We start from the raw sequence: 24313 nt of genomic DNA, 5'->3' as shown, positions 1-24313 counted from the left end.
GGGAAAAAACGTGTTTTATATGTTTTTATTATGTTCTCTGGCTGTTAAAGGTGGCTCAAACAACTTCAGATCACAGTGTGGTTTAGCCATCATTTGTCTAGTAAAATGTATACAATTTTGCCAGTATTCGTGTAAAAGCTTTATTATATCACTGCAGATCGGAAAACATTTCCATAGACACTGGTTTTGATAAGCGTGTATTTTAAGCACCATAAGTCAGAGTGATTTGTCTGTGGAAGACTCCACTGTCCCTGAGCTGTACAACTCATACTTACCTGGCAGGGGAGATACCATGATCAAGAAGGTGGTTCACCCAGGGCGAGGCTCAGCCATTGCACTCCGGTTGTGCTGACCCCTGCGAATTCCCCAAATGTGGGAATCTCGACTGCATAATTTCTGGTAGTGGGGGACTGCGTTCGCGCTCTCCCCTGATAATGTGTTGAAAGTGAAGTTGAGTGGGAACTGGAGTGGTAACTTTTGATTATCTCCTGGTCAGTGTTATGGGAATGTCTTTTGTAGTTTGCAGTTTTCTTTGCATTGACTTTGTGTATAAAGTCTTGGTGTAGAGTTGGGTCAGCTCGTTTTGATTTCTAGGGGTTCAGTCTTTTCATGTACTCTGGAGGGATGCAGCTTCATCCCAGATGTTATGTTGGAGATGGGTTGTTGTGACGATGTGGGCACAACGTTGCCTGATTTTTTTTTTTTCTGTTGCCTGTTTCTCCCTGAAAGTAATGCAGTTGAAAACAACAGTCCTACAATAAAGAGTTGTGTAAGAGAGGTATTGTTTCAACTCCATGGTCGTATAAACCTCTTTCCCTCACTGTCTACAGCATGTCCAAATCCTGTTCAGTAAAACAACTCTGCTAAAGAACAGTAGGGGGCACTAGCAGGAATATGAGTTGCCTCCCATCAGTGGACAGACTCACAGGAAGTGGTTGTGGTTTGAGGGGAAAAAACGTGTTTTATATGTTTTTATTATGTTCTCTGGCTTTTAAAGGTGGCTCAAACAACTTCAGATTACAGTGTGATTTAGCTGTGGCACATTTGAACCAGCTCTAGGGCTGTCACTCATTTGTTGGGGGTAAAATAGACACAACTGGTCATTTCAGATTAGCCTTTTGTGTGTTAGTACAGCATTGCACGATGGGAACTGTAGCCATCATTTGTCTAGTAAAATGTAAATAATTTTGCCAGTATTCGTGTAAAAGCTTTATTATATCACTGCAGATCCAAAAAGCATTTCTATGGACACTGGTTTTGGTTAGCATGGATTTTAAGCACCGCAAGTCAGAGTGATTTGTCTGTGGAAGACTCCACTGTCTCTGAGCTGTACAACTCATACTTACCTGGCAGGGGAGATACCATGATCAAGAAGGTGGTTCACCCAGGGCGAGGCTCAGCCATTGCACTCCGGTTGTGCTGACCCCTGCGAATTCCCCAAATGTGGGAATCTCGACTGCATAATTTCTGGTAGTGGGGGACTGCGTTCGCGCTCTCCCCTGATAATGTGTTGAAAGTAAAGTTGAGTAGTAAGTTTTTGGGTGTCTCATGGTCAGCGTTATGGGAATGTCTTTTGTAGTTTGCAGTTTTCTTTGCACTGACTTTGTGTATAAAGTCTTGGTGTAGAGTTGGGTCAGCTCGTTTTGATTTCTAGGGGTTCAGTCTTTTCATGTACTCTGGAGGGATGCAGCTTCATCCCAGATGTTATGTTGGAGATGGGTTGCTGTGACGATGTGGGCACAACGTTGCCTGATTTTTTTTTTTTCTGTTGCCTGTTTCTCCCTGAAAGTAATGCAGTTGAATACAACAGTCCTACAATAAAGAGTTGTGTAAGAGAGGTATTGTTTCAACTCCATGGTCGTTTAAACTTCTTTGCCTAACTGTCTACAGCATGTCCAAATCCTGTTCAGTAAAACAACTCTGCTAAAGAACAGTAGGGGGCACTAGCAGGAATATGAGTTCCCTCCCATCAGTGGACAGACTCACAGGAAGTGGTTGTGGTTTGAGGGGAAAAAAACATGTTTTATATGTTTTTATTAGGCTTTTAAAGGTGGCTCAAACAACTTGAGATTACAGTGTGATTTAGCCATCATTTGTCTAGTAAAATGTAAATAATTTTGCCAGTATTCGTGTAAAAGCTTTATTATATCACTGCAGATCCAAAAAGCATTTCTATGGACACTGGTTTTGGTAAGCATGGATTTTAAGCACCGTAAGTCAGAGTGATTTGTCTGTGGAAGACTCCACTGTCCCTGAGCTGTACAACTCATACTTACCTGGCAGGGGAGATACCATGATCAAGAAGGTGGTTCACCCAGGGCGAGGCTCAGCCATTGCACTCCGGTTGTGCTGACCCCTGCGAATTCCCCAAATGTGGGAATCTCGACTGCATAATTTCTGGTAGTGGGGGACTGCGTTCGCGCTCTCCCCTGATAATGTGTTGAAAGTAAAGTTGAGTAGTAAGTTTTTGGGTGTCTCATGGTCAGCGTTATGGGAATGTCTTTTGTAGTTTGCAGTTTTCTTTGCACTGACTTTGTGTATAAAGTCTTGGTGTAGAGTTGGGTCAGCTCGTTTTGATTTCTAGGGGTTCAGTCTTTTCATGTGCTCTGGAGGGATGCAGCTTCATCCCAGATGTTATGTTGGAGATGGGTTGCTGTGGCGATGTGGGCACAACGTTGTCTGATTTTTTTTTTTTTTTCTGTTGCCTGTTTCTCCGTGAAAATAATGCAGTTGAAAACAACAGTCCTACAATAAAGAGTTGTGTAAGAGAGGTATTGTTTCAACTCCATGGTCGTATAAACCTCTTTCCCTCACTGTCTACAGCATGTCCAAATCCTGTTCAGTAAAACAACTCTGCTAAAGAACAGTAGGGGGCACTAGCAGGAATATGAGTTCCCTCCCATCAGTGGACAGACTCACACGAAGTGGTTGTGCTTTGAGGGGAAAAAACGTGTTTTATATGCTTTTATTATGTTCTCTGGCTTTTAAAGGTGGCTCAAACAACTTCAGATCACAGTGTGATTTAGCTGTGGCACATTTGAACCAGCTCTAGGGCTGTCACTCATTTGTTGGGGGTAAAATAGACACAACTGGTCATTTCAGATTAGCCTTTTGTGTGTTAGTACAGCATTGCACGATGGGAACTGTAGCCATCATTTGTCTAGTAAAATGTAAATAATTTTGCCAGTATTCGTGTAAAAGCTTTATTATATCACTGCAGATCCAAAAAGCATTTCTATGGACACTGGTTTTGGTTAGCATGGATTTTAAGCACCGCAAGTCAGAGTGATTTGTCTGTGGAAGACTCCACTGTCCCTGAGCTGTACAACTCATACTTACCTGGCAGGGGAGATACCATGATCAAGAAGGTGGTTCACCCAGGGCGAGGCTCAGCCATTGCACTCCGGTTGTGCTGACCCCTGCGAATTCCCCAAATGTGGGAATCTCGACTGCATAATTTCTGGCAGTGGGGGACTGCGTTCGCGCTCTCCCCTGATAATGTGTTGAAAGTGAAGTTGAGTGGGAACTGGAGTGGTAACTTTTGATTATCTCCTGGTCAGTGTTATGGGAGTGTCTTTTGTAGTTTGCAGTTTTCTTTGCATTGACTTTGTGTATAAGGTCTTGGTGTAGAGTTGGGTCAGCTCATTTTGCTTTCTAGGGGTTCAGTCTTTTCATGTGCTCTGGAGGGATGCAGCTTCATCCCAGATGTTATGTTGGAGATGGGTTGCTGTGGCGATGTGGGCACAACGTTGTCTGATTTTTTTTTTTTTTTCTGTTGCCTGTTTCTCCGTGAAAATAATGCAGTTGAAAACAACAGTCCTACAATAAAGAGTTGTGTAAGAGAGGTATTGTTTCAACTCCATGGTCGTATAAACCTCTTTCCCTCACTGTCTACAGCATGTCCAAATCCTGTTCAGTAAAACAACTCTGCTAAAGAACAGTAGGGGGCACTAGCAGGAATATGAGTTCCCTCCCATCAGTGGACAGACTCACAGGAAGTGGTTGTGCTTTGAGGGGAAAAAACGTGTTTTATATGTTTTTATTATGTTCTCTGGCTTTTAAAGTTGGCTCAAACAACTTCAGATTACAGTGTGATTTAGCTGTGGCACATTTGAACCAGCTCTAGGGCTGTCACTCATTTGTTGGGGGTAAAATAGACACAACTGGTCATTTCAGATTAGCCTTTTGTGTGTTAGTACAGCATTGCACGATGGGAACTGTAGCCATCATTTGTCTAGTAAAATGTAAATAATTTTGCCAGTATTCGTGTAAAAGCTTTATTATATCACTGCAGATCCAAAAAGCATTTCTATGTACACTGGTTTTGGTTAGCATGGATTTTAAGCACCGCAAGTCAGAGTGATTTGTCTGTGGAAGACTCCACTGTCTCTGAGCTGTACAACTCATACTTACCTGGCAGGGGAGATACCATGATCAAGAAGGTGGTTCACCCAGGGCGAGGCTCAGCCATTGCACTCCGGTTGTGCTGACCCCTGCGAATTCCCCAAATGTGGGAATCTCGACTGCATAATTTCTGGTAGTGGGGGACTGCGTTCGCGCTCTCCCCTGATAATGTGTTGAAAGTAAAGTTGAGTGGGAACTGGAGTGGTAACTTTTGATTGTCTCCTGGTCAGTGTTATGGGAATGTCTTTTGTAGTTTATAACTTTCTTTGCATAGACTTTGTGTATAAAGTCTTGGTGTAGAGTTGGGTCAGCTAGTTTTGATTTCTAGGGGTTCAGTCTTTTCATGTGCTCTGGAGGGATGCAGCTTCATCCCAGATGTTATGTTGGAGATGGGTTGCTGTGACGATGTGGGCACAACGTTGCCTGATTTTTTTTTTTTTCTGTTGCCTGTTTCTCCCTGAAAGTAATGCAGTTGAATACAACAGTCCTACAATAAAGAGTTGTGTAAGAGAGGTATTGTTTCAACTCCATGGTCGTATAAACCTCTTTCCCTCACTGTCTACAGCATGTCCAAATCCTGTTCAGTAAAACAACTCTGCTAAAGAACAGTAGGGGGCACTAGCAGGAATATGAGTTCCCTCCCATCAGTGGACAGACTCACACGAAGTGGTTGTGCTTTGAGGGGAAAAAAACGTGTTTTATATGTTTTTATTAGGCTTTTAAAGGTGGCTCAAACAACTTCAGATTACAGTGTGATTTAGCTGTGGCACATTTGAACCAGCTCTAGGGCTGTCACTCATTTGTTGGGGGTAGAATAGACACAACTGGTCATTTCAGATTAGCCTTTTGTGTGTTAGTACAGCATTGCACGATGGGAACTGTAGCCATCATTTGTCTAGTAAAATGTAAATAATTTTGCCAGTATTCGTGTAAAAGCTTTATTATATCACTGCAGATCCAAAAAGCATTTCTATGGACACTGGTTTTGGTAAGCATGGATTTTAAGCACCGCAAGTCAGAGTGATTTGTCTGTGGAAGACTCCACTGTCCCTGAGCTGTACAACTCATACTTACCTGGCAGGGGAGATACCATGATCAAGAAGGTGGTTCACCCAGGGCGAGGCTCAGCCATTGCACTCCGGTTGTGCTGACCCCTGCGAATTCCCCAAATGTGGGAATCTCGACTGCATAATTTCTGGTAGTGGGGGACTGCGTTCGCGCTCTCCCCTGATAATGTGTTGAAAGTAAAGTTGAGTAGGAGCTGGAGTGGTAACTTTTGATTATCTCCTGGTCAGCGTTATGGGAATGTCTTTTGTAGTTTGCAGTTTTCTTTGCACTTGACTTTGTGTATAAAGTCTTGGTGTAGAGTTGGGTCAGCTCATTTTGATTTCTAGGGGTTCAGTCTTTTCATGTACTCTGGAGGGATGCAGCTTCATCCCAGATGTTATGTTGGAGATGGGTTGCTGTGGCGATGTGGGCACAACGTTGTCTGATTTTTTTTTTTTTTCTGTTGCCTGTTTCTCCGTGAAAATAATGCAGTTGAAAACAACAGTCCTACAATAAAGAGTTGTGTAAGAGAGGTATTGTTTCAACTCCATGGTCGTATAAACCTCTTTCCCTCACTGTCTACAGCATGTCCAAATCCTGTTCAGTAAAACAACTCTGCTAAAGAACAGTAGGGGGCACTAGCAGGAATATGAGTTCCCTCCCATCAGTGGACAGACTCACACGAAGTGGTTGTGCTTTGAGGGGAAAAAATGTGTTTTATATGCTTTTATTATGTTCTCTGGCTTTTAAAGGTGGCTCAAACAACTTCAGATCACAGTGTGATTTAGCTGTGGCACATTTGAACCAGCTCTAGGGCTGTCACTCATTTGTTGGGGGTAAAATAGACACAACTGGTCATTTCAGATTAGCCTTTTGTGTGTTAGTACAGCATTGCACGATGGGAACTGTAGCCATCATTTGTCTAGTAAAATGTAAATAATTTTGCCAGTATTCGTGTAAAAGCTTTATTATATCACTGCAGATCCAAAAAGCATTTCTATGGACACTGGTTTTGGTTAGCATGGATTTTAAGCACCGCAAGTCAGAGTGATTTGTCTGTGGAAGACTCCACTGTCCCTGAGCTGTACAACTCATACTTACCTGGCAGGGGAGATACCATGATTAAGAAGGTGGTTCACCCAGGGCGAGGCTCAGCCATTGCACTCCGGTTGTGCTGACCCCTGCGAATTCCCCAAATGTGGGAATCTCGACTGCATAATTTCTGGTAGTGGGGGACTGCGTTCGCGCTCTCCCCTGATAATGTGTTGAAAGTAAAGTTGAGTGGGAGCTGGAGTGGTAACTTTTGATTATCTCCTGGTCAGTGTTATGGGAATGTCTTTTGTAGTTTGCAGTTTTCTTTGCATTGACTTTGTGTATAAAGTCTTGGTGTAGAGTTGGGTCAGCTAGTTTTGATTTCTAGGGGTTCAGTCTTTTCATGTGCTCTGGAGGGATGCAGCTTCATCCCAGATGTTATGTTGGAGATGGGTTGCTGTGACGATGTGGGCACAACGTTGCCTGATTTTTTTTTTTCTGTTGCCTGTTTCTCCCTGAAAGTTATGCAGTTGAATACAACAGTCCTACAATAAAGAGTTGTGTAAGAGAGGTATTGTTTCAACTCCATGGTCGTATAAACCTCTTTCCCTCACTGTCTACAGCATGTCCAAATCCTGTTCAGTAAAACAACTCTGCTAAAGAACAGTAGGGGGCACTAGCAGGAATATGAGTTCCCTCCCATCAGTGGACAGACTCACACGAAGTGGTTGTGCTTTGAGGGGAAAAAACGTGTTTTATATGCTTTTATTATGTTCTCTGGCTTTTAAAGGTGGCTCAAACAACTTCAGATTACAGTGTGATTTAGCTGTGGCACATTTGAACCAGCTCTAGGGCTGTCACTCATTTGTTGGGGGTAAAATAGACACAACTGGTCATTTCAGATTAGCCTTTTGTGTGTTAGTACAGCATTGCACGATGGGAACTGTAGCCATCATTTGTCTAGTAAAATGTAAATAATTTTGCCAGTATTCGTGTAAAAGCTTTATTATATCACTGCAGATCCAAAAAGCATTTCTATGGACACTGGTTTTGGTTAGCATGGATTTTAAGCACCGCAAGTCAGAGTGATTTGTCTGTGGAAGACTCCACTGTCCCTGAGCTGTACAACTCATACTTACCTGGCAGGGGAGATACCATGATCAAGAAGGTGGTTCACCCAGGGCGAGGCTCAGCCATTGCACTCCGGTTGTGCTGACCCCTGCGAATTCCCCAAATGTGGGAATCTCGACTGCATAATTTCTGGTAGTGGGGGACTGCGTTCGCGCTCTCCCCTGATAATGTGTTGAAAGTAAAGTTGAGTAGGAACTGGAGTGGTAACTTTTGATTATCTCCTGGTCAGTGTTATGGGAATGTCTTTTGTAGTTTGCAGTTTTCTTTGCATTGACTTTGTGTATAAAGTCTTGGTGTAGAGTTGGGTCAGCTAGTTTTCATTTCTAGGGGTTCAGTCTTTTCATGTACTCTGGAGGGATGCAGCTTCATCCCAGATGTTATGTTGGTGATGGGTTGCTGTGGCGATGTGGGCACAACGTTGTCTGATTTTTTTTTTTTTTTCTGTTGCCTGTTTCTCCGTGAAAATAATGCAGTTGAAAACAACAGTCCTACAATAAAGAGTTGTGTAAGAGAGGTATTGTTTCAACTCCATGGTCGTATAAACCTCTTTCCCTCACTGTCTACAGCATGTCCAAATCCTGTTCAGTAAAACAACTCTGCTAAAGAACAGTAGGGGGCACTAGCAGGAATATGAGTTCCCTCCCATCAGTGGACAGACTCACAGGAAGTGGTTGTGCTTTGAGGGGAAAAAATGTGTTTTATATGCTTTTATTATGTTCTCTGGCTTTTAAAGGTGGCTCAAACAACTTCAGATTACAGTGTGATTTAGCTGTGGCACATTTGAACCAGCTCTAGGGCTGTCACTCATTTGTTGGGGGTAAAATAGACACAACTGGTCATTTCAGATTAGCCTTTTGTGTGTTAGTACAGCATTGCACGATGGGAACTGTAGCCATCATTTGTCTAGTAAAATGTAAATAATTTTGCCAGTATTCGTGTAAAAGCTTTATTATATCACTGCAGATCCAAAAAGCATTTCTATGGACACTGGTTTTGGTTAGCATGGATTTTAAGCACCGCAAGTCAGAGTGATTTGTCTGTGGAAGACTCCACTGTCTCTGAGCTGTACAACTCATACTTACCTGGCAGGGGAGATACCATGATCAAGAAGGTGGTTCACCCAGGGCGAGGCTCAGCCATTGCACTCCGGTTGTGCTGACCCCTGCGAATTCCCCAAATGTGGGAATCTCGACTGCATAATTTCTGGTAGTGGGGGACTGCGTTCGCGCTCTCCCCTGATAATGTGTTGAAAGTAAAGTTGAGTGGGAGCTGGAGTGGTAACTTTTGATTATCTCCTGGTCAGTGTTATGGGAATGTCTTTTGTAGTTTATAATTTTCTTTGCATTGACTTTGTGTATAAAGTCTTGGTGTAGAGTTGGGTCAGCTAGTTTTGATTTCTAGGGGTTCAGTCTTTTCATGTGCTCTGGAGGGATGCAGCTTCATCCCAGATGTTATGTTGGAGATGGGTTGCTGTGGCGATGTGGGCACAACGTTGTCTGATTTTTTTTTTTTTTTCTGTTGCCTGTTTCTCCGTGAAAGTAATGCAGTTGAATACAACAGTCCTACAATAAAGAGTTGTGTAAGAGAGGTATTGTTTCAACTCCATGGTCGTATAAACCTCTTTCCCTCACTGTCTACAGCATGTCCAAATCCTGTTCAGTAAAACAACTCTGCTAAAGAACAGTAGGGGGCACTAGCAGGAATATGAGTTCCCTCCCATCAGTGGACAGACTCACACGAAGTGGTTGTGCTTTGAGGGGAAAAAACGTGTTTTATATGCTTTTATTATGTTCTCTGGCTTTTAAAGTTGGCTCAAACAACTTCAGATTACAGTGTGATTTAGCTGTGGCACATTTGAACCAGCTCTAGGGCTGTCACTCATTTGTTGGGGGTAGAATAGACACAACTGGTCATTTCAGATTAGCCTTTTGTGTGTTAGTACAGCATTGCACGATGGGAACTGTAGCCATCATTTGTCTAGTAAAATGTAAACAATTTTGCCAGTATTCGTGTAAAAGCTTTATTATATCACTGCAGATCCAAAAAGCATTTCTATGGACACTGGTTTTGGTAAGCATGGATTTTCAGCACCGCAAGTCAGAGTGATTTGTCTGTGGAAGACTCCACTGTCCCTGAGCTGTACAACTCATACTTACCTGGCAGGGGAGATACCATGATCAAGAAGGTGGTTCACCCAGGGCGAGGCTCAGCCATTGCACTCCGGTTGTGCTGACCCCTGCGAATTCCCCAAATGTGGGAATCTCGACTGCATAATTTCTGGTAGTGGGGGACTGCGTTCGCGCTCTCCCCTGATAATGTGTTGAAAGTAAAGTTGAGTGGGAGCTGGAGTGGTAACTTTTGATTATCTCCTGGTCAGTGTTATGGGAATGTCTTTTGTAGTTTATAATTTTCTTTGCATTGACTTTGTGTATAAAGTCTTGGTGTAGAGTTGGGTCAGCTCAGTTTTGATTTCTAGGGGTTCAGTCTTTTCATGTACTCTGGAGGGATGCAGCTTCATCCCAGATGTTATGTTGGAGATGGGTTGCTGTGGCGATGTGGGCACAACGTTGTCTGATTTTTTTTTTTTTTCTGTTGCCTGTTTCTCCGTGAAAATAATGCAGTTGAAAACAACAGTCCTACAATAAAGAGTTGTGTAAGAGAGGTATTGTTTCAACTCCATGGTCGTATAAACCTCTTTCCCTCACTGTCTACAGCATGTCCAAATCCTGTTCAGTAAAACAACTCTGCTAAAGAACAGTAGGGGGCACTAGCAGGAATATGAGTTCCCTCCCATCAGTGGACAGACTCACACGAAGTGGTTGTGCTTTGAGGGGAAAAAACGTGTTTTATATGTTTTTATTATGTTCTCTGGCTTTTAAAGGTGGCTCAAACAACTTCAGATTACAGTGTGATTTAGCTGTGGCACATTTGAACCAGCTCTAGGGCTGTCACTCATTTGTTGGGGGTAAAATAGACACAACTGGTCATTTCAGATTAGCCTTTTGTGTGTTAGTACAGCATTGCACGATGGGAACTGTAGCCATCATTTGTCTAGTAAAATGTAAATAATTTTGCCAGTATTCGTGTAAAAGCTTTATTATATCACTGCAGATCCAAAAAGCATTTCTATGGACACTGGTTTTGGTTAGCATGGATTTTAAGCACCGCAAGTCAGAGTGATTTGTCTGTGGAAGACTCCACTGTCTCTGAGCTGTACAACTCATACTTACCTGGCAGGGGAGATACCATGATCAAGAAGGTGGTTCACCCAGGGCGAGGCTCAGCCATTGCACTCCGGTTGTGCTGACCCCTGCGAATTCCCCAAATGTGGGAATCTCGACTGCATAATTTCTGGTAGTGGGGGACTGCGTTCGCGCTCTCCCCTGATAATGTGTTGAAAGTAAAGTTGAGTAGTAAGTTTTTGGGTGTCTCATGGTCAGCGTTATGGGAATGTCTTTTGTAGTTTGCAGTTTTCTTTGCACTGACTTTGTGTATAAAGTCTTGGTGTAGAGTTGGGTCAGCTCGTTTTGATTTCTAGGGGTTCAGTCTTTTCATGTACTCTGGAGGGATGCAGCTTCATCCCAGATGTTATGTTGGAGATGGGTTGCTGTGACGATGTGGGCACAACGTTGCCTGATTTTTTTTTTTTTCTGTTGCCTGTTTCTCCCTGAAAGTAATGCAGTTGAATACAACAGTCCTACAATAAAGAGTTGTGTAAGAGAGGTATTGTTTCAACTCCATGGTCGTTTAAACTTCTTTGCCTAACTGTCTACAGCATGTCCAAATCCTGTTCAGTAAAACAACTCTGCTAAAGAACAGTAGGGGGCACTAGCAGGAATATGAGTTCCCTCCCATCAGTGGACAGACTCACAGGAAGTGGTTGTGGTTTGAGGGGAAAAAAACATGTTTTATATGTTTTTATTAGGCTTTTAAAGGTGGCTCAAACAACTTGAGATTACAGTGTGATTTAGCCATCATTTGTCTAGTAAAATGTAAATAATTTTGCCAGTATTCGTGTAAAAGCTTTATTATATCACTGCAGATCCAAAAAGCATTTCTATGGACACTGGTTTTGGTAAGCATGGATTTTAAGCACCGTAAGTCAGAGTGATTTGTCTGTGGAAGACTCCACTGTCCCTGAGCTGTACAACTCATACTTACCTGGCAGGGGAGATACCATGATCAAGAAGGTGGTTCACCCAGGGCGAGGCTCAGCCATTGCACTCCGGTTGTGCTGACCCCTGCGAATTCCCCAAATGTGGGAATCTCGACTGCATAATTTCTGGTAGTGGGGGACTGCGTTCGCGCTCTCCCCTGATAATGTGTTGAAAGTAAACTTGAGTAGGAACTGGAGTGGTAACTTTTGATTATCTCCTGGTCAGTGTTATGGGAGTGTCTTTTGTAGTTTGCAGTTTTCTTTGCATTGACTTTGTGTATAAAGTCTTGGTGTAGAGTTGGGTCAGCTCATTTTGATTTCTAGGGGTTCAGTCTTTTCATGTGCTCTGGAGGGATGCAGCTTCATCCCAGATGTTATGTTGGAGATGGGTTGCTGTGGCGATGTGGGCACAACGTTGTCTGATTTTTTTTTTTTTTTCTGTTGCCTGTTTCTCCGTGAAAATAATGCAGTTGAAAACAACAGTCCTACAATAAAGAGTTGTGTAAGAGAGGTATTGTTTCAACTCCATGGTCGTATAAACCTCTTTCCCTCACTGTCTACAGCATGTCCAAATCCTGTTCAGTAAAACAACTCTGCTAAAGAACAGTAGGGGGCACTAGCAGGAATATGAGTTCCCTCCCATCAGTGGACAGACTCACACGAAGTGGTTGTGCTTTGAGGGGAAAAAACGTGTTTTATATGCTTTTATTATGTTCTCTGGCTTTTAAAGGTGGCTCAAACAACTTCAGATCACAGTGTGATTTAGCTGTGGCACATTTGAACCAGCTCTAGGGCTGTCACTCATTTGTTGGGGGTAAAATAGACACAACTGGTCATTTCAGATTAGCCTTTTGTGTGTTAGTACAGCATTGCACGATGGGAACTGTAGCCATCATTTGTCTAGTAAAATGTAAATAATTTTGCCAGTATTCGTGTAAAAGCTTTATTATATCACTGCAGATCCAAAAAGCATTTCTATGGACACTGGTTTTGGTTAGCATGGATTTTCAGCACCGCAAGTCAGAGTGATTTGTCTGTGGAAGACTCCACTGTCCCTGAGCTGTACAACTCATACTTACCTGGCAGGGGAGATACCATGATCAAGAAGGTGGTTCACCCAGGGCGAGGCTCAGCCATTGCACTCCGGTTGTGCTGACCCCTGCGAATTCCCCAAATGTGGGAATCTCGACTGCATAATTTCTGGTAGTGGGGGACTGCGTTCGCGCTCTCCCCTGATAATGTGTTGAAAGTAAAGTTGAGTAGTAAGTTTTTGGGTGTCTCATGGTCAGCGTTATGGGAATGTCTTTTGTAGTTTGCAGTTTTCTTTGCACTGACTTTGTGTATAAAGTCTTGGTGTAGAGTTGGGTCAGCTCATTTTGATTTCTAGGGGTTCAGTCTTTTCATGTACTCTGGAGGGATGCAGCTTCATCCCAGATGTTATGTTGGAGATGGGTTGCTGTGGCGATGTGGGCACAACGTTGTCTGATTTTTTTTTTTTTTTCTGTTGCCTGTTTCTCCGTGAAAATAATGCAGTTGAAAACAACAGTCCTACAATAAAGAGTTGTGTAAGAGAGGTATTGTTTCAACTCCATGGTCGTATAAACCTCTTTCCCTCACTGTCTACAGCATGTCCAAATCCTGTTCAGTAAAACAACTCTGCTAAAGAACAGTAGGGGGCACTAGCAGGAATATGAGTTCCCTCCCATCAGTGGACAGACTCACACGAAGTGGTTGTGCTTTGAGGGGAAAAAACGTGTTTTATATGTTTTTATTATGTTCTCTGGCTTTTAAAGGTGGCTCAAACAACTTCAGATCACAGTGTGATTTAGCTGTGGCACATTTGAACCAGCTCTAGGGCTGTCACTCATTTGTTGGGGGTAAAATAGACACAACTGGTCATTTCAGATTAGCCTTTTGTGTGTTAGTACAGCATTGCACGATGGGAACTGTAGCCATCATTTGTCTAGTAAAATGTAAATAATTTTGCCAGTATTCGTGTAAAAGCTTTATTATATCACTGCAGATCCAAAAAGCATTTCTATGGACACTGGTTTTGGTAAGCATGGATTTTCAGCACCGCAAGTCAGAGTGATTTGTCTGTGGAAGACTCCACTGTCCCTGAGCTGTACAACTCATACTTACCTGGCAGGGGAGATACCATGATCAAGAAGGTGGTTCACCCAGGGCGAGGCTCAGCCATTGCACTCCGGTTGTGCTGACCCCTGCGAATTCCCCAAATGTGGGAATCTCGACTGCATAATTTCTGGTAGTGGGGGACTGCGTTCGCGCTCTCCCCTGATAATGTGTTGAAAGTAAAGTTGAGTGGGAACTGGAGTGGTAACTTTTGATTATCTCCTGGTCAGTGTTATGGGAATGTCTTTTGTAGTTTATAATTTTCTTTGCATTGACTTTGTGTATAAAGTCTTGGTGTAGAGTTGGGTCAGCTCGTTTTGATTTCTAGGGGTTCAGTCTTTTCATGTGCTCTGGAGGGATGCAGCTTCATCCCAGATGTTATGTTGGAGATGGGTTGCTGTGGCGATGTGGGCACAACGTTGTCTGATTTTTTTTTTTTTTTCTGTTGCCTGTTTCTCCGTGAAAATAATGCAGTTGAAAACAACAGTCCTACAATAAAGAGTTGTGTAAGAGAGGTATTGTTTCAACTCCATGGTCGTATAAACCTCTTTCCCTCACTGTCTACAGCATGTCCAAATCCTGTTCAGTAAAACAACTCTACTAAAGAACAGTAGGGGGCACTAGCAGGAATATGAGTTCCCTCCCATCAGTGGACAGACTCACACGAAGTGGTTGTGCTTTGAGGGGAAAAAACGTGTTTTATATGTTTTTATTATGTTCTCTGGCTTTTAAAGGTGGCTCAAACAACTTCAGATTACAGTGTGATATAGCTGTGGCACATTTGAACCAGCTCTAGGGCTGTCACTCATTTGTTGGGGGTAAAATAGACACAACTGGTCATTTCAGATTAGCCTTTTGTGTGTTAGTACAGCATTGCACGATGGGAACTGTAGCCATCATTTGTCTAGTAAAATGTAAATAATTTTGCCAGTATTCGTGTAAAAGCTTTATTATATCACTGCAGATCCAAAAAGCATTTCTATGGACACTGGTTTTGGTAAGCATGGATTTTCAGCACCGCAAGTCAGAGTGATTTGTCTGTGGAAGACTCCACTGTCCCTGAGCTGTACAACTCATACTTACCTGGCAGGGGAGATACCATGATCAAGAAGGTGGTTCACCCAGGGCGAGGCTCAGCCATTGCACTCCGGTTGTGCTGACCCCTGCGAATTCCCCAAATGTGGGAATCTCGACTGCATAATTTCTGGTAGTGGGGGACTGCGTTCGCGCTCTCCCCTGATAATGTGTTGAAAGTAAAGTTGAGTAGTAAGTTTTTGGGTGTCTCATGGTCAGCGTTATGGGAATGTCTTTTGTAGTTTGCAGTTTTCTTTGCACTGACTTTGTGTATAAAGTCTTGGTGTAGAGTTGGGTCAGCTCATTTTGATTTCTAGGGGTTCAGTCTTTTCATGTACTCTGGAGGGATGCAGCTTCATCCCAGATGTTATGTTGGAGATGGGTTGCTGTGGCGATGTGGGCACAACGTTGTCTGATTTTTTTTTTTTTTCTGTTGCCTGTTTCTCCGTGAAAATAATGCAGTTGAAAACAACAGTCCTACAATAAAGAGTTGTGTAAGAGAGGTATTGTTTCAACTCCATGGTCGTATAAACCTCTTTCCCTCACTGTCTACAGCATGTCCAAATCCTGTTCAGTAAAACAACTCTGCTAAAGAACAGTAGGGGGCACTAGCAGGAATATGAGTTCCCTCCCATCAGTGGACAGACTCACACGAAGTGGTTGTGCTTTGAGGGGAAAAAACGTGTTTTATATGTTTTTATTATGTTCTCTGGCTTTTAAAGGTGGCTCAAACAACTTCAGATCACAGTGTGATTTAGCTGTGGCACATTTGAACCAGCTCTAGGGCTGTCACTCATTTGTTGGGGGTAAAATAGACACAACTGGTCATTTCAGATTAGCCTTTTGTGTGTTAGTACAGCATTGCACGATGGGAACTGTAGCCATCATTTGTCTAGTAAAATGTAAATAATTTTGCCAGTATTCGTGTAAAAGCTTTATTATATCACTGCAGATCCAAAAAGCATTTCTATGGACACTGGTTTTGGTAAGCATGGATTTTCAGCACCGCAAGTCAGAGTGATTTGTCTGTGGAAGACTCCACTGTCCCTGAGCTGTACAACTCATACTTACCTGGCAGGGGAGATACCATGATCAAGAAGGTGGTTCACCCAGGGCGAGGCTCAGCCATTGCACTCCGGTTGTGCTGACCCCTGCGAATTCCCCAAATGTGGGAATCTCGACTGCATAATTTCTGGTAGTGGGGGACTGCGTTCGCGCTCTCCCCTGATAATGTGTTGAAAGTAAAGTTGAGTGGGAACTGGAGTGGTAACTTTTGATTATCTCCTGGTCAGTGTTATGGGAATGTCTTTTGTAGTTTATAATTTTCTTTGCATTGACTTTGTGTATAAAGTCTTGGTGTAGAGTTGGGTCAGCTCGTTTTGATTTCTAGGGGTTCAGTCTTTTCATGTGCTCTGGAGGGATGCAGCTTCATCCCAGATGTTATGTTGGAGATGGGTTGCTGTGGCGATGTGGGCACAACGTTGTCTGATTTTTTTTTTTTTCTGTTGCCTGTTTCTCCGTGAAAGTAATGCAGTTGAATACAACAGTCCTACAATAAAGAGTTGTGTAAGAGAGGTATTGTTTCAACTCCATGGTCGTTTAAACTTGTTTGCCTAACTGTCTACAGCATGTCCAAATCCTGTTCAGTAAAACAATTCTACTAAAGAACAGTAGGGGGCACTAGCAGGAATATGAGTTCCCTCCCATCAGTGGACAGACTCACACGAAGTGGTTGTGCTTTGAGGGGAAAAAACGTGTTTTATATGTTTTTATTATGTTCTCTGGCTTTTAAAGGTGGCTCAAACAACTTCAGATTACAGTGTGATTTAGCTGTGGCACATTTGAACCAGCTCTAGGGCTGTCACTCATTTGTTGGGGGTAAAATAGACACAACTGGTCATTTCAGATTAGCCTTTTGTGTGTTAGTACAGCATTGCACGATGGGAACTGTAGCCATCATTTGTCTAGTAAAATGTAAATAATTTTGCCAGTATTCGTGTAAAAGCTTTATTATATCACTGCAGATCCAAAAAGCATTTCTATGGACACTGGTTTTGGTTAGCATGGATTTTAAGCACCGCAAGTCAGAGTGATTTGTCTGTGGAAGACTCCACTGTCCCTGAGCTGTACAACTCATACTTACCTGGCAGGGGAGATACCATGATCAAGAAGGTGGTTCACCCAGGGCGAGGCTCAGCCATTGCACTCCGGTTGTGCTGACCCCTGCGAATTCCCCAAATGTGGGAATCTCGACTGCATAATTTCTGGCAGTGGGGGACTGCGTTCGCGCTCTCCCCTGATAATGTGTTGAAAGTAAAGTTGAGTGGGAACTGGAGTGGTAACTTTTGATTATCTCCTGGTCAGTGTTATGGGAATGTCTTTTGTAGTTTGCAGTTTTCTTTGCATTGACTTTGTGTATAAAGTCTTGGTGTAGAGTTGGGTCAGATCGTTTTGATTTCTAGGGGTTCAGTCTTTTCATGTGCTCTGGAGGGATGCAGCTTCGTCCCAGATGTTATGTTGGAGATGGGTTGCTGTGGCGATGTGGGCACAACGTTGTCTGATTTTTTTTTTTTTTTCTGTTGCCTGTTTCTCCGTGAAAATAATGCAGTTGAATACAACAGCCGTACAATAAAGAGTTGTGTAAGAGAGGTATTGTTTCAACTCCATGGTCGTTTAAACTTGTTTGCCTAACTGTCTACAGCATGTCCAAATCCTGTTCAGTAAAACAACTCTACTAAAGAACAGTAGGGGGCACTAGCAGGAATATGAGTTCCCTCCCATCAGTGGACAGACTCACAGGAAGTGGTTGTGGTTTGAGGGGAAAAAACGTGTTTTTTTGTTTTTATTCGGCTTTTAAAGGTGGCTCAAACAACTTCAGATCACAGTGTGATTTAGCCATCATTTGTCTCTTAAAATGTAAATCATTTTGCCAGTATTCGTGTAAAAGCTTTATTATATTGTATCACAGCAGATCCAAAAACCTTTCCATGGACACTGGTTTTGATAAGCGTGGATTTTAAGCACCGTCAGTCAGAGTGATTTGTCTGTGGAAGACTCCACTGTCCCTGAGCTGTACAACTCATACTTACCTGGAGATACCATGATCAAGAAGGTGGTTCACCCAGGGCGAGGCTCAGCCATTGCACTCCGGTTGTGCTGACCCCTGCGAATTCCCCAAATGTGGGAATCTCGACTGCATAATTTCTGGTAGTGGGGGACTGCGTTCGCGCTCTCCCCTGATAATGTGTTGAAAGTAAAGTTGAGTAGGAACTGGAGTGGTAACTTTTGATTATCTCCTGGTCAGTGTTATGGGAATGTCTTTTGTAGTTTATAATTTTCTTTGCATTGACTTTGTGTATAAAGTCTTGGTGTAGAGTTGGGTCAGCTCGTTTTGATTTCTAGGGGTTCAGTCTTTTCATGTGCTCTGGAGGGATGCAGCTTCATCCCAGATGTTATGTTGGAGATGGGTTGCTGTGGCGATGTGGGCACAACGTTGTCTGATTTTTTTTTTTTTCTGTTGCCTGTTTCTCCGTGAAAGTAATGCAGTTGAATACAACAGTCCTACAATAAAGAGTTGTGTAAGAGAGGTATTGTTTCAACTCCATGGTCGTTTAAACTTGTTTGCCTAACTGTCTACAGCATGTCCAAATCCTGTTCAGTAAAACAATTCTACTAAAGAACAGTAGGGGGCACTAGCAGGAATATGAGTTCCCTCCCATCAGTGGACAGACTCACACGAAGTGGTTGTGCTTTGAGGGGAAAAAACGTGTTTTATATGTTTTTATTATGTTCTCTGGCTTTTAAAGGTGGCTCAAACAACTTCAGATTACAGTGTGATTTAGCTGTGGCACATTTGAACCAGCTCTAGGGCTGTCACTCATTTGTTGGGAGTAAAATAGACACAACTGGTCATTTCAGATTAGCCTTTTGTGTGGTAGTACAGCATTGCACGATGGGAACTGTAGCCATCATTTGTCTAGTAAAATGTAAATAATTTTGCCAGTATTCGTGTAAAAGCTTTATTATATCACTGCAGATCCAAAAAGCATTTCTATGGACACTGGTTTTGGTTAGCATGGATTTTAAGCACCGCAAGTCAGAGTGATTTGTCTGTGGAAGACTCCACTGTCTCTGAGCTGTACAACTCATACTTACCTGGCAGGGGAGATACCATGATCAAGAAGGTGGTTCACCCAGGGCGAGGCTCAGCCATTGCACTCCGGTTGTGCTGACCCCTGCGAATTCCCCAAATGTGGGAATCTCGACTGCATAATTTCTGGTAGTGGGGGACTGCGTTCGCGCTCTCCCCTGATAATGTGTTGAAAGTGAAGTTGAGTGGGAACTGGAGTGGTAACTTTTGATTATCTCCTGGTCAGTGTTATGGGAATGTCTTTTGTAGTTTGCAGTTTTCTTTGCATTGACTTTGTGTATAAAGTCTTGGTGTAGAGTTGGGTCAGATCGTTTTGATTTCTAGGGGTTCAGTCTTTTCATGTGCTCTGGAGGGATGCAGCTTCGTCCCAGATGTTATGTTGGAGATGGGTTGCTGTGGCGATGTGGGCACAACGTTGTCTGATTTTTTTTTTTTTTTCTGTTGCCTGTTTCTCCGTGAAAATAATGCAGTTGAATACAACAGTCCTACAATAAAGAGTTGTGTAAGAGAGGTATTGTTTCAACTCCATGGTCGTTTAAACTTGTTTGCCTAACTGTCTACAGCATGTCCAAATCCTGTTCAGTAAAACAACTCTACTAAAGAACAGTAGGGGGCACTAGCAGGAATATGAGTTCCCTCCCATCAGTGGACAGACTCACACGAAGTGGTTGTGCTTTGAGGGGAAAAAACGTGTTTTTTTGTTTTTATTCGGCTTTTAAAGGTGGCTCAAACAACTTCAGATCACAGTGTGATTTAGCCATCATTTGTCTCTTAAAATGTAAATCATTTTGCCAGTATTCGTGTAAAAGCTTTATTATATTGTATCACAGCAGATCCAAAAACCTTTCCATGGACACTGGTTTTGATAAGCGTGGATTTTAAGCACCGTCAGTCAGAGTGATTTGTCTGTGGAAGACTCCACTGTCCCTGAGCTGTACAACTCATACTTACCTGGCAGGGGAGATACCATGATCAAGAAGGTGGTTCACCCAGGGCGAGGCTCAGCCATTGCACTCCGGTTGTGCTGACCCCTGCGAATTCCCCAAATGTGGGAATCTCGACTGCATAATTTCTGGTAGTGGGGGACTGCGTTCGCGCTCTCCCCTGATAATGTGTTGAAAGTAAAGTTGAGTAGGAACTGGAGTGGTAACTTTTGATTATCTCCTGGTCAGTGTTATGGGAATGTCTTTTGTAGTTTATAATTTTCTTTGCATTGACTTTGTGTATAAAGTCTTGGTGTAGAGTTGGGTCAGCTCGTTTTGATTTCTAGGGGTTCAGTCTTTTCATGTGCTCTGGAGGGATGCAGCTTCATCCCAGATGTTATGTTGGAGATGGGTTGCTGTGGCGATGTGGGCACAACGTTGTCTGATTTTTTTTTTTTTCTGTTGCCTGTTTCTCCGTGAAAGTAATGCAGTTGAATACAACAGTCCTACAATAAAGAGTTGTGTAAGAGAGGTATTGTTTCAACTCCATGGTCGTTTAAACTTGTTTGCCTAACTGTCTACAGCATGTCCAAATCCTGTTCAGTAAAACAATTCTACTAAAGAACAGTAGGGGGCACTAGCAGGAATATGAGTTCCCTCCCATCAGTGGACAGACTCACACGAAGTGGTTGTGCTTTGAGGGGAAAAAACGTGTTTTATATGTTTTTATTATGTTCTCTGGCTTTTAAAGGTGGCTCAAACAACTTCAGATTACAGTGTGATTTAGCTGTGGCACATTTGAACCAGCTCTAGGGCTGTCACTCATTTGTTGGGGGTAAAATAGACACAACTGGTCATTTCAGATTAGCCTTTTGTGTGTTAGTACAGCATTGCACGATGGGAACTGTAGCCATCATTTGTCTAGTAAAATGTAAATAATTTTGCCAGTATTCGTGTAAAAGCTTTATTATATCACTGCAGATCCAAAAAGCATTTCTATGGACACTGGTTTTGGTTAGCATGGATTTTAAGCACCGCAAGTCAGAGTGATTTGTCTGTGGAAGACTCCACTGTCTCTGAGCTGTACAACTCATACTTACCTGGCAGGGGAGATACCATGATCAAGAAGGTGGTTCACCCAGGGCGAGGCTCAGCCATTGCACTCCGGTTGTGCTGACCCCTGCGAATTCCCCAAATGTGGGAATCTCGACTGCATAATTTCTGGTAGTGGGGGACTGCGTTCGCGCTCTCCCCTGATAATGTGTTGAAAGTAAAGTTGAGTAGGAACTGGAGTGGTAACTTTTGATTATCTCCTGGTCAGTGTTATGGGAATGTCTTTTGTAGTTTATAATTTTCTTTGCATTGACTTTGTGTATAAAGTCTTGGTGTAGAGTTGGGTCAGCTCGTTTTGATTTCTAGGGGTTCAGTCTTTTCATGTGCTCTGGAGGGATGCAGCTTCGTCCCAGATGTTATGTTGGAGATGGGTTGCTGTGGCGATGTGGGCACAACGTTGTCTGATTTTTTTTTTTTTCTGTTGCCTGTTTCTCCCTGAAAGTAATGCAGTTGAATACAACAGTCCTACAATAAAGAGTTGTGTAAGAGAGGTATTGTTTCAACTCCATGGTCGTTTAAACTTGTTTGCCTAACTGTCTACAGCATGTCCAAATCCTGTTCAGTAAAACAATTCTACTAAAGAACAGTAGGGGGCACTAGCAGGAATATGAGTTCCCTCCCATCAGTGGACAGACTCACACGAAGTGGTTGTGCTTTGAGGGGAAAAAACGTGTTTTATATGTTTTTATTATGTTCTCTGGCTTTTAAAGGTGGCTCAAACAACTTCAGATTACAGTGTGATTTAGCTGTGGCACATTTGAACCAGCTCTAGGGCTGTCACTCATTTGTTGGGGGTAAAATAGACACAACTGGTCATTTCAGATTAGCCTTTTGTGTGTTAGTACAGCATTGCACGATGGGAACTGTAGCCATCATTTGTCTAGTAAAATGTAAATAATTTTTGTCAGTGTTAGTACAAAGCCTTTATTATATTATATCACGGCAGATCCAAAAACCTTTCCATAGACACTGGTTTTGATAAGCGTGGATTTTAAGCACCGTCAGTCAGAGTGATTTGTCTGTGGAAGACTCCACTGTCCCTGAGCTGTACAACTCATACTTACCTGGCAGGGGAGATACCATGATCAAGAAGGTGGTTCACCCAGGGCGAGGCTCAGCCATTGCACTCCGGTTGTGCTGACCCCTGCGAATTCCCCAAATGTGGGAATCTCGACTGCATAATTTCTGGTAGTGGGGGACTGCGTTCGCGCTCTCCCCTGATAATGTGTTGAAAGTAAAGTTGAGTAGGAACTGGAGTGGTAACTTTTGATTATCTCCTGGTCAGTGTTATGGGAATGTCTTTTGTAGTTTATAATTTTCTTTGCATTGACTTTGTGTATAAAGTCTTGGTGTAGAGTTGGGTCAGCTCGTTTTGATTTCTAGGGGTTCAGTCTTTTCATGTACTCTGGAGGGATGCAGCTTCATCCCAGATGTTATGTTGGAGATGGGTTGCTGTGGCGATGTGGGCACAACGTTGTCTGATTTTTTTTTTTTTCTGTTGCCTGTTTCTCCGTGAAAGTAATGCAGTTGAATACAACAGTCCTACAATAAAGAGTTGTGTAAGAGAGGTATTGTTTCAACTCCATGGTCGTTTAAACTTGTTTGCCTAACTGTCTACAGCATGTCCAAATCCTGTTCAGTAAAACAATTCTACTAAAGAACAGTAGGGGGCACTAGCAGGAATATGAGTTCCCTCCCATCAGTGGACAGACTCACACGAAGTGGTTGTGCTTTGAGGGGAAAAAACGTGTTTTATATGTTTTTATTATGTTCTCTGGCTTTTAAAGGTGGCTCAAACAACTTCAGATTACAGTGTGATTTAGCTGTGGCACATTTGAACCAGCTCTAGGGCTGTCACTCATTTGTTGGGGGTAAAATAGACACAACTGGTCATTTCAGATTAGCCTTTTGTGTGTTAGTACAGCATTGCACGATGGGAACTGTAGCCATCATTTGTCTAGTAAAATGTAAATAATTTTGCCAGTATTCGTGTAAAAGCTTTATTATATCACTGCAGATCCAAAAAGCATTTCTATGGACACTGGTTTTGGTTAGCATGGATTTTAAGCACCGCAAGTCAGAGTGATTTGTCTGTGGAAGACTCCACTGTCTCTGAGCTGTACAACTCATACTTACCTGGCAGGGGAGATACCATGATCAAGAAGGTGGTTCACCCAGGGCGAGGCTCAGCCATTGCACTCCGGTTGTGCTGACCCCTGCGAATTCCCCAAATGTGGGAATCTCGACTGCATAATTTCTGGTAGTGGGGGACTGCGTTCGCGCTCTCCCCTGATAATGTGTTGAAAGTAAAGTTGAGTAGGAACTGGAGTGGTAACTTTTGATTATCTCCTGGTCAGTGTTATGGGAATGTCTTTTGTAGTTTATAATTTTCTTTGCATTGACTTTGTGTATAAAGTCTTGGTGTAGAGTTGGGTCAGCTCGTTTTGATTTCTAGGGGTTCAGTCTTTTCATGTGCTCTGGAGGGATGCAGCTTCGTCCCAGATGTTATGTTGGAGATGGGTTGCTGTGGCGATGTGGGCACAACGTTGTCTGATTTTTTTTTTTTTCTGTTGCCTGTTTCTCCCTGAAAGTAATGCAGTTGAATACAACAGTCCTACAATAAAGAGTTGTGTAAGAGAGGTATTGTTTCAACTCCATGGTCGTTTAAACTTGTTTGCCTAACTGTCTACAGCATGTCCAAATCCTGTTCAGTAAAACAATTCTACTAAAGAACAGTAGGGGGCACTAGCAGGAATATGAGTTCCCTCCCATCAGTGGACAGACTCACACGAAGTGGTTGTGCTTTGAGGGGAAAAAACGTGTTTTATATGTTTTTATTATGTTCTCTGGCTTTTAAAGGTGGCTCAAACAACTTCAGATTACAGTGTGATTTAGCTGTGGCACATTTGAACCAGCTCTAGGGCTGTCACTCATTTGTTGGGGGTAAAATAGACACAACTGGTCATTTCAGATTAGCCTTTTGTGTGTTAGTACAGCATTGCACGATGGGAACTGTAGCCATCATTTGTCTAGTAAAATGTAAATAATTTTTGTCAGTGTTAGTACAAAGCCTTTATTATATTATATCACGGCAGATCCAAAAACCTTTCCATAGACACTGGTTTTGATAAGCGTGGATTTTAAGCACCG

General features: G+C 42.7%; 23 non-coding genes across 23 annotated transcripts; all 23 read left to right on the top strand.

The window, feature by feature from the left end:
* Window positions 1-267: 267 nt before the first annotated feature.
* LOC124055096 lies at window positions 268-431 on the top strand. Its single transcript, XR_006842557.1, has one exon. It is a non-coding gene; the product is annotated as a U1 spliceosomal RNA (small nuclear RNA).
* Window positions 432-1338: 907 nt separating this feature from the next.
* On the top strand, window positions 1339-1502 carry LOC124055094. The gene has a single exon (XR_006842555.1). It is a non-coding gene; the product is annotated as a U1 spliceosomal RNA (small nuclear RNA).
* A 766-nt stretch (window positions 1503-2268) lies between these two features.
* On the top strand, window positions 2269-2432 carry LOC124055093. Its single transcript, XR_006842554.1, has one exon. It is a non-coding gene; the product is annotated as a U1 spliceosomal RNA (small nuclear RNA).
* Window positions 2433-3331: 899 nt separating this feature from the next.
* LOC124055098 lies at window positions 3332-3495 on the top strand. Its single transcript, XR_006842559.1, has one exon. It is a non-coding gene; the product is annotated as a U1 spliceosomal RNA (small nuclear RNA).
* A 910-nt stretch (window positions 3496-4405) lies between these two features.
* On the top strand, window positions 4406-4569 carry LOC124055092. Its single transcript, XR_006842553.1, has one exon. It is a non-coding gene; the product is annotated as a U1 spliceosomal RNA (small nuclear RNA).
* Window positions 4570-5470: 901 nt separating this feature from the next.
* LOC124055091 lies at window positions 5471-5634 on the top strand. Its single transcript, XR_006842552.1, has one exon. It is a non-coding gene; the product is annotated as a U1 spliceosomal RNA (small nuclear RNA).
* A 910-nt stretch (window positions 5635-6544) lies between these two features.
* Window positions 6545-6708, top strand: LOC124055099. The gene has a single exon (XR_006842560.1). It is a non-coding gene; the product is annotated as a U1 spliceosomal RNA (small nuclear RNA).
* Window positions 6709-7614: 906 nt separating this feature from the next.
* LOC124055090 lies at window positions 7615-7778 on the top strand. Its single transcript, XR_006842551.1, has one exon. It is a non-coding gene; the product is annotated as a U1 spliceosomal RNA (small nuclear RNA).
* A 910-nt stretch (window positions 7779-8688) lies between these two features.
* On the top strand, window positions 8689-8852 carry LOC124055089. The gene has a single exon (XR_006842550.1). It is a non-coding gene; the product is annotated as a U1 spliceosomal RNA (small nuclear RNA).
* Window positions 8853-9762: 910 nt separating this feature from the next.
* LOC124055088 lies at window positions 9763-9926 on the top strand. The gene has a single exon (XR_006842549.1). It is a non-coding gene; the product is annotated as a U1 spliceosomal RNA (small nuclear RNA).
* A 910-nt stretch (window positions 9927-10836) lies between these two features.
* Window positions 10837-11000, top strand: LOC124055087. The gene has a single exon (XR_006842548.1). It is a non-coding gene; the product is annotated as a U1 spliceosomal RNA (small nuclear RNA).
* Window positions 11001-11767: 767 nt separating this feature from the next.
* Window positions 11768-11931, top strand: LOC124055086. Its single transcript, XR_006842547.1, has one exon. It is a non-coding gene; the product is annotated as a U1 spliceosomal RNA (small nuclear RNA).
* A 910-nt stretch (window positions 11932-12841) lies between these two features.
* Window positions 12842-13005, top strand: LOC124055085. Its single transcript, XR_006842546.1, has one exon. It is a non-coding gene; the product is annotated as a U1 spliceosomal RNA (small nuclear RNA).
* Window positions 13006-13904: 899 nt separating this feature from the next.
* Window positions 13905-14068, top strand: LOC124055083. The gene has a single exon (XR_006842544.1). It is a non-coding gene; the product is annotated as a U1 spliceosomal RNA (small nuclear RNA).
* A 910-nt stretch (window positions 14069-14978) lies between these two features.
* Window positions 14979-15142, top strand: LOC124055082. The gene has a single exon (XR_006842543.1). It is a non-coding gene; the product is annotated as a U1 spliceosomal RNA (small nuclear RNA).
* Window positions 15143-16040: 898 nt separating this feature from the next.
* LOC124055081 lies at window positions 16041-16204 on the top strand. The gene has a single exon (XR_006842542.1). It is a non-coding gene; the product is annotated as a U1 spliceosomal RNA (small nuclear RNA).
* Window positions 16205-17112: 908 nt separating this feature from the next.
* On the top strand, window positions 17113-17276 carry LOC124055097. Its single transcript, XR_006842558.1, has one exon. It is a non-coding gene; the product is annotated as a U1 spliceosomal RNA (small nuclear RNA).
* A 782-nt stretch (window positions 17277-18058) lies between these two features.
* Window positions 18059-18216, top strand: LOC124055101. The gene has a single exon (XR_006842562.1). It is a non-coding gene; the product is annotated as a U1 spliceosomal RNA (small nuclear RNA).
* A 908-nt stretch (window positions 18217-19124) lies between these two features.
* LOC124055080 lies at window positions 19125-19288 on the top strand. The gene has a single exon (XR_006842541.1). It is a non-coding gene; the product is annotated as a U1 spliceosomal RNA (small nuclear RNA).
* A 782-nt stretch (window positions 19289-20070) lies between these two features.
* On the top strand, window positions 20071-20234 carry LOC124055078. Its single transcript, XR_006842540.1, has one exon. It is a non-coding gene; the product is annotated as a U1 spliceosomal RNA (small nuclear RNA).
* A 908-nt stretch (window positions 20235-21142) lies between these two features.
* On the top strand, window positions 21143-21306 carry LOC124055077. The gene has a single exon (XR_006842539.1). It is a non-coding gene; the product is annotated as a U1 spliceosomal RNA (small nuclear RNA).
* A 913-nt stretch (window positions 21307-22219) lies between these two features.
* Window positions 22220-22383, top strand: LOC124055076. Its single transcript, XR_006842538.1, has one exon. It is a non-coding gene; the product is annotated as a U1 spliceosomal RNA (small nuclear RNA).
* A 908-nt stretch (window positions 22384-23291) lies between these two features.
* LOC124055075 lies at window positions 23292-23455 on the top strand. Its single transcript, XR_006842537.1, has one exon. It is a non-coding gene; the product is annotated as a U1 spliceosomal RNA (small nuclear RNA).
* Window positions 23456-24313: the final 858 nt, after the last annotated feature.

This window comes from Scatophagus argus, chromosome 23 (genome assembly GCF_020382885.2).
Source record: "Scatophagus argus isolate fScaArg1 chromosome 23, fScaArg1.pri, whole genome shotgun sequence".
In the NCBI taxonomy this organism is placed as follows: domain Eukaryota; kingdom Metazoa; phylum Chordata; class Actinopteri; family Scatophagidae; genus Scatophagus; species Scatophagus argus.
The sequence above is the reverse complement of the archived record's forward strand: the minus strand, read 5'-3'. Positions and strand labels throughout refer to the sequence as shown.